Here is an 8,883-nt window from a genome sequence, read left to right on the forward strand (position 1 = left end):
AATCATCAAGAATCAATCATTGAGATGGATGATAATATTTTTGATCAAGTTGTTTCTATTTTAATTGATCATAGATATAACTATAGTTATATCAATCTTGACTTGGTGGATAAGTGTGGTCTGAGAAAAGAAGTGCATGCAGAATCTTGGTTGGTACAGTTGGGTACCGGTACAAAGAAGTGAGTTCACCATTGGGTAAGAGCTTGTGGATTTGAGTTAAATGGTATGCCTACATCAACACATTTGAATGCATTGCCATTGGGATTGTCAGTTTGATTTTGGGTAAGGATTGGCTATACCTTCATAGAACCAAGGTGGATTGTTATGATAAATCCATTGAGCGTGTGGATGATAGTGGAGAAATAAGACATTGCAAGGGAAGAAGAATCCTACATTAGTAACAATGGTTACCGTTATGCAAGCTAAGAATAGTTGTAGAAAAGGTTGTGTGATGTTTACAGTACACATTTCTAGTGACAAGTGTAAGGAGGTTTAGGATGTAGATGTGTTAAGAAGATACCCAATATTACCATAGTTTTAGAATGTATTTCCTGAGGACATTACAAAGTTTCCACCTCACAGGGAGGTAGAATTTTCTATTAACTTGGTGCCAGGGTTAGCCCCAACATCAAAAGCACCTTACAGGATGAGCACACCTAAGTTGGTTGAGTTAAAGTTGCAACTAAAGGAAATGTTGGACAAGGGGTACATTAGGCCAAAGGTATCACCTTGGGGTGCACCAATATTTTTTATGAAGAAGAAATATGGTATTTTGAACAAAGTAACGATCAAGAACTGGTACCCTTTTCCAAGGATTGATGATTTATTTGATCAGTTGAAGGGAGAAGTAGTGTTCTCTAAGATCAACTTGAGATCAGGATACAATTAGGTACGCATCAAGGAAGAGTATATCTTCAAGACTGTGTTCAGGACCAGGTATGGGCATTATGGGTTTGTTCTTGTTACATTCGGCTTGACTAATGTTTCAGCTACATTTATGTGTTTGATGAATAGTGTGTTGCGTCCTTATTTGGACAAGTTTGTTATTATATTCATTGATTACATACTGGTATATTCTAAGAATGAGGAAGAACATACTAAGAATTTAGCAGTAGTGTTGAGGTTGCTAAGAGGGCATAAGTTTTATACTAAACTTAGCAAGTGTACATCCTTTCAGATGGAGGTACATTTTTTGGGTCGTTTTGTCTCCAAGGAAGGTATAGTATTGGATCCGGAAAAGATAAGGGTTATCATGGAGTGTGCAGCTCCTAAGAATGTGGATGACGTGAGATCATTTATGGGATTGGTCGGTTACTATAGGAGGTTCATCAAGAACTTCTCACTGTTGGGTTGTGTTATATTCTTTCCACGAGTAGCCCACGTAATTAACCGGGGGGTTAGAAGGGGGGCGGAGCCCCCCCTTCATTGCGCTAATTGTGTAGCAGGGGGAGTCACAGGCGATTTGAGGGGTGTAGGTAACCCCACTCTATGGACAAACCTACCTATGGTTTTGTGCATGATTTTTCGCACATGGTTTTGGACGAGATGGTTTTTGGTCCATGGTCTTGGATGCGATGGTTTTTGGTCCATGGTATTGGATGCTTCGGCATGTATAAATATGTATTGTAACATTGAGAGGAACATAATGAGAAATCAAGCTGGCAGTCATGGTTTTGGGATCGAGGGGAAAATATCTATTTATATGTGTTTTATGTGTTATGCTCTCGTATTGTTTATTTTCTGTGTTTTAGAATTCATATGCAGGTAATTTTTGTATGGGGTTAAAACCTACATTTGTTATCGGAGCTATTTTGGCTTCAAGGGGACGCCTTTGTTGCTGAGGGGTTTTGCTCGGCCCTGTGGTAGACCCTGTTCAGTGGGAGATCAGCGGGATCGATTCTGGTGGTGAAATAAGATGGCGAGCAGTGGAAAGATAGAGATTGAGAAAGTTAATGGTTAGAGTTTTGAGTAATGGAAACTCAAGATGGAGGATCTGTTGGTGGATAAAGATCAGTGGATCGTGGTAGATCTAGGTACTAAACCAACAAGAGTGTCCGATGAAGAATGGAAGAAGTTGGATTGGAAAGCTAAGAGCATAATACAATTGTGTGTCTCAAATTTAGTATTGCTGAATGTATCAGGGGAAGCTACAGTGAAGGCTTTGTGGGACAACTTAGGGAATTGTACCAATCTAAGTCTCTGGTGAATAAACTGTTCCTATAGAGAAAGTTGTATAACTTGAGGATGAAAGATGGAGACTCGGTGACAGAACATTTGAATTCATTTAATACTTTGGTAAGTCAGTTATTATCTATTGATATTAAAATTTCAGATGAAGATAAGTGCATCATTTTGTTGTGTTCTCTACCAGATTCATGGGATAGTCTAGTTATTGCAATAGGTAGCAATGCAACTGCCTTACAGTTTGATGAAATAGTCTCATCCTTGCTGATGAAGGAGATGTGAAGGAAAAATATGGATAGCCAGAATGTTGATGCCTTTTTTGTACGAGGATGGTCCGAGAACAGAAACAAAAATAAGTCATCGAGTGGGAGATCTAAATCTAGAGGGAGATATAAATATCTAGGAAAACCTGTAAAGGTGGTGTGTTGGAAATGTGGAAAGGAAGGGCACTACAAAAGGGATTGTAAATCTAAAGCTCCTGACAAAGGAAAGGGATCTGATGATGCTCCTTCTACAGAGGTGAAAACCACCTTAGATGAAGGTGGGGATGTGTACTTGGCTTCTTCAAGTACACATGTAGATCATGAGGCATGGTTGATTGACTCAGGTGCATCGTTTCACTACACTCCCCATAGAGAGTGGTTCTGCGAGTATGAGAAATATGATGGTGATGATGTCTTCTTGGGGGATGATAGGAAGGCTAGAATCGCTGGTCGTGGAAATGTAAAGTTGAATTTGCAAGGTGGAAGCGTTAGAACACTTCCGGTTGTTCTGCATATTCCTACATTGACCAGAAATATGATTTCCGTAAGCAAGCTAGATGATGCAGGTGTAAAAGTGGTGTTCGAGAAGGATATTGCAAGATGGTTCAGGCAGTGCTAGTATTGATGCGGGGAGTTCGGTTGGAACTCTGTACAAGCTACAAGGTAGCATTGTTGTTGATGGGTGCAACAGTTCTGTGGTTCTTGAAAGTGGAGCAGAAAATCTAGTGGTCTTTGGAGAGAAGACCATAATGTGTGATAAAAGGCTTGGAAATATTGGAGAGAAGGGCCTTCGAATACTTCACGGTAAAGGTATGGTATAAGGTATGAGTAATAGCTTTCTGGATTTTTATTTCTGTGAAAATTGTGTATATGGGAAGCAGAATCGGGTGAGTTTCCCCTCTGGTGGTAAGAGGGCGAAACATATATTAGAGCTTGTGCACAGTGATGTGTTTGGACCTGTGAAGGTTCCATCACTTTGTAAGTCTATGTACTATGTATCATTTATAGATGACTTCTCAAGGAATACATGGATATATTTCCTTAATAATAAATCTGAAGTCTTTGACAGGTTTAAAGAACTTAAGGCTCTGGTGGAAAACCAGACAGAGAAGAAGATAAAAGTGCTGAGGATAGATAACAGCGGAGAGTTTTGCAGTAAAGAATTTGAAGAATTTTGTAAGAAGTGTGGTATAGCACCACATAAGACTACTCCATATACACCTGAGCAAAATGGAGTTGCAGAAAGAATGAACAAGACGTTGATGGAAAGGGAAAGAAGCATGCTCAGTGGTGTTGGGTTAGGACAAGAATTATGGGCAGAGGTAGTGGAGACAACATGTTACCTGGTCAACAGATCACCTTCATCAGTGTTGGAAGATAAGAATCCACAAGAGGTATCGACTGGTAAAAAACCCTCTCTTTCACATCTGAGGGTATTTAGGTCTGATGCATATGTACATGTTCTAAAGGAGAAAAGAACCAAGTTGGATAGTAGATCTGAAAAGTGAATCTTTATTGAGTATAAGGATGGTTTAAAGGGTTATAAGTTTTGGAACCTAGTAACAAGGAAGGTTGTGTATAGCCGAGATGTGGTGTTCAAAGAGGTGAAATATGTTACTAAACATGAAGTCCCATCAAAGGAAGCTGAGAAGATAGAGTTTGAGCTTAAGGAGGAAGAATCAGACTCTACAACAGAGGAGGAATCAGAAGATGAAGAGCCACAAACTCCAGGTGTGAGAAGATCAATTCGAGAAGGAAGGCAACCCTAAAGGTATAGTCCATCTACTTTCTGTTCAAATTTTTCTTTATCTATTACTGACGATGATCCCAGAACTATGAAGGAAGCACTAGATTTAGAGGATGGAAAACTCTGGAAAGAGGCCATGGTTAATGAAATGGCATCTTTGAACAAAAATGAGGCTTGGGATCTGGTGGAGCTGTCGGCTGGAAGGAAACCCATTGGCAACAAATGGGTGTTCAAGAAGAAGATGAATGCAGAAGGAAAGGTGGAGAAATAAAAAGCTCGGTTGGTAGAAAAAGGTTATTCCTAGGTGCTTTTGATTTTGGTGATATTTTTTCTCCTGTTGCCAAGGTAACTTCTATTAGATTACTTTTATCTATTGCTACTGCTTTTGATTTTGACATAGAACAGATGGATGTGAAGACAACATTTCTTCACGGGGATCTAGAAGAGGAAATCTACATGAAGCAACCTAAAGGCTTTGTGGTGAAGGGTAAGAAAGAACTGGTATGCAAGTTAAAGAAGTCTATGTATGGGTTAAAACAGTCACCAAGGATGTGGTATCAAAAATTTGATACATTTATACGGGGACATGGCTTCACCAGAAGCAAAGAAGATCACTTTGTGTATTTTAAATTAATTGGTGACCATGTTATTTATCTAGTCTTGGATGTGGATGATATGTTGCTGGTTGGAAATGACAAAGAAATTATCTAGGATTTGAAGACCCAATTGTCCTCCAAATTCGACATGAAAGATATTGGAGCTGAAAACTATATTTTGAGCATGGAAATTAAAAGAGATCGGGCAAAGAGGAAGTTCTGGTTAAACCAGAGGAAGTATGTCGAGACAAAACTGCAGAGGTTTAATATGTAGGATAGTAAACCGGTGAAGGTTCCTATTCCTGTAGGTGTGAAGTTATCTGCTGAACAGTGTCCCAAGACACAAGAAGAGGAAGATGATATGTCTCGTGTTCCACATGCAAGTGCAGTCAGTATCCTAAAGTATGCAATGGCCTGTACTAGACCAGACATTACACATGCAGTGAGAGTATTGAGCAGGTTTATGTCAAAACCAGGGAAGGAGCACTAGACAATAGTGAAGCGAGTTTTTAGGTATTTACGTGACACTAGTGATTATGGCTTGTGCTACCAAGGAAGACCAGGATTCGAAAGAGTGTTGGATATTCGTGACTTTATTGATGCAGACTGGGTTGGAGATCTGGATCAGAGAAGATCTATAAGTGGGTATGTGTTTAACCTATTTGGAGGTGTATTCAGTTGGATGAGTAAGAAACAATCCGTAGTGGCACTATCAACTACAGAGGCAGAATACATGGCAGCCACTCATGCAAGCAAGGAAGGAGTTTGGTTGTAGAGATTGTGTTCAAGTATGGGGTTAATACAAGGAGCTATAAGGATAGACTGTGACAGCGAAAGTGAAATTTTCTTAGCCAAGAACCCTGCATATCATTCAAAGACAAAGCACATTGATGTTCAGTATCACTTTTTGAGGGATATGATAGAAGACAAAAAGTTGTTGCTGGTAAAGGTGGACACTTTGAAGAATAATGCAGATGCATTGACAAAATCTGTGAGCTCTGAGAAGTTCTCTTGGTGTAGAGAAACAATGGGCATTGCAGGAATGGATAAATGACTAAATTCTCTTGTGGTCCCCTGTGGAAAGAAAAAAACAAGTGGGAGAACGTTGGGTTGTGTTATATTCTTTCCACGACTAGCCCACATAGTTAACTTGGGGGTTAGAAGGGGGGCAAAACCCCCCCTTTGTTGCACTGATTGCATAGTTGGGGGAGTCACAAGGGGTTTGAGGGGTGTAGGTAACCCCACTCTATGGGGTCCAGGGAAGTGCCCTAGGAAATTTTGTTTTTGGACCCTATATTAGGTTGGGTGGACCTACCTATGGTTTTGTGCATGATTTTTCGCACATGGTTTTGGACGCGATGGTTTTTAGTCCATGGTTTTGGACGCGATGCTTTTCCGTCCATGGTATTGGATGCTTCGACATTTATAGATATGTATTGTAACATTGAAGGGAACATAATGAAAAATCAAGCTGGTAGTCCCAATTTTGGGATCCAGGGGAAAATCTCAGTGTATATGTGTTCTATGTGTTATGCTCTCGCATTGTTTATTTTTTGTGTTTTAGAATTTGTATGCAGGTAATTTATGTATGGGGTTAAAACCTACACTCACGCATTTCATATCCTATCACATCATTGTAGTGGAAAGGTAAGAAGATTAAATGGATAGATGAATGTGTGGCTGGTTTGAGCAGCTTAAGAAGTTGTTGACACATGCACTAGTGCTAAAGATTGTGGATCCGAAAAAGGAGTTTGTAGTGTGTGAAGATGCTTGCAAGAGAGGACTTGGAAGACTTCTCATGCAAGAAGGGAAGGTAGTGTGCTATGATTCATGAAAATTGAATGAGCACGAGTAGAACTATCCAATGCACAATCTTGAGCTAGTAGCGATTATACATGCATTGAATATGTGGAGGCACTATCTTCTTTGCAGGAGCTTTACATTGATGAGCAATCACAGTCACTTTAGACATTTGCTTGATCAATTGAATCTGAATGCTAGGAAAGCTAGATGGTTGGCTACCCTTAGTGAGTTCGACTTCGATATCAGACACATCAAAGGGAAGGAGAACCAGTTGTGTATGCTCTTAGCAAGAAGGTACAAGTAAATCATATAGCAACTATGAGCTCTTATGGGACAGAGTTACAGGATAAGACCTTGTAGGAAGGATATCAGGATGAAAAATACATGGAGATTAGGCACATGTTACAAGAGAGCACAAGTATAGGTAAAGGTACAGGTGCAGGTATAGGTATAGGTGATTGGGATGCAAACTATCATCTAATGACAGATGGTTTGGTGAGATTTAGAGAGAGGATCTATGTACTGAATTGCAATGAGCTCAAGAAGATTATATTGAGGGAATTTCGTGCCAAGCCATACTCAGGTCATCCACGATATAAGAGGACATTGACAGTGGTTAAGAAGTTATACTATTGGCTGAATCTAAAGAAGGATGTCGCAAAGTTCATGCCTAGATGTTTAGATTATCAGCAGGTAAAGGAAGAATGTAAGCATCTGGGTGGTTTACTACAACCGATAGAAATTCCGGAATGGAAATGGGAGGTCATTTCCATGGATTTCATCATAGGTCCTCCGAGGATAGCAGAGCAACATGATTCTATTATGCTCATGGTTGACAGTTTGAGCAAGGTAGCTCACTTCATTCTAGTAAAGACTACATATTCAACTAGTAACGTAGCAGAGGTGTTCATTAGCGAGATAGTGAGACTACATGGTGTTCTAAATACGATTGTGATGTACAAGGATGTAAAGTTCACTTCCAAGTTTTGGAAGGCGTTATTTGCCGGCATAGGCACAGAGTTTGCCTTCGGCACATCTTATCATCCACAAACATACAAATAGACAGAGAGGGTCAACAGGATCTTGGAGGATATGTTGAGGATGTACATGATGCACGAACAAAAGAAATGGGAAGAGTATCTTTGAATGGTTGAGTTTTCATACAACAATGGTTATCAGGAGTCATTGAAGATGAGTCCTTTCGAGGCATTGTATGGGAGGAGTTGTAACACTCCCATAAGTTGGGGTGATTGAGTGAATAGGGTAATTGTTGGACCAGACATGTTGGCAGACATGGAGCAGGAAATGCAGGTTATAAAGAAGAATCTAAAGGCAGCACAAGATAGAAAAAAGAGTTATGTGGATCAACACAGGGTATTCAAGGAGTTTCAGGTTAGGGAGCATGTGTATTTGCACATCAAGCCTAAGAAAATCTCTTTGAGGATTGGTTCATATGCCAAGTTGGCACCTCGGTATTGTAGGCATTTCAATATCGTTGAGAGTATGGGACCAGTGGCATATCAACTTGCACTACCTCCAACAGTGAAATTCCATGATGTTTTCCATATTTCATTGCTTAAGAAGTATATAAAGGATCCTTATCATGTTATTGATTGGTATGTATTGTAGATGGAGCAAGAAGGAGAGTTCTACCCAGATCCTTAGTGCATATTGTAGCGGAAACATCTCATGCTTATGAACAAAGCCATAGAGAAAGTTAAAGTGTAGTGGAAACACTTTGGGCCTAAAGAAGCTACATGGGAGATGGAAGATCAAATGCGGTCCCTATATCTTTCATTGTTTGTCGGTTGAGGGAAAGTAGTTTTGATTTGAAATTGGTATATGTTTGGCATATGTCTTATAGATGTTTTGGTATATGTATGCATATGTATACAGATGTAAATACCACCATGAGAAAAATTATAAAGCTCCAATAAGTGGTTTGGGAGTCATATTATTATGGTCGTTATATTGTCATGTTGTCATGATGTTTTGCTTTTGAGAAGGTATTTCATTGTAAATACTGCAATGACCTAAGTTATAAATCTCCATTGGCAGTATGTTTTCTTTTCAATGATTTTGCTGAGGTCATGGTGTGGTTTATCACCGAGGACAATGTTCCCCAAGGGGGAGGGTTCTGTAACATCCTTGGTGAAAAGTTCATGTAATAAAAGTTAATAAAGGAAAAATAATACCACATTAAGGGACACTTATTCCAAGCTAAATGTTGGGAAAATATATCCTAGTGGGAATCACTAGATGTGTGTTATGGCTAAGGAAAATTGGCAAA

The sequence above is a fragment of the Pinus tabuliformis genome, chromosome 3_2 (genome assembly GCF_031772625.1).
Source record: "Pinus tabuliformis cultivar Carrire ecotype Pingquan chromosome 3_2, CPIR1, whole genome shotgun sequence".
Lineage (NCBI taxonomy): Eukaryota > Viridiplantae > Streptophyta > Pinopsida > Pinales > Pinaceae > Pinus > Pinus tabuliformis.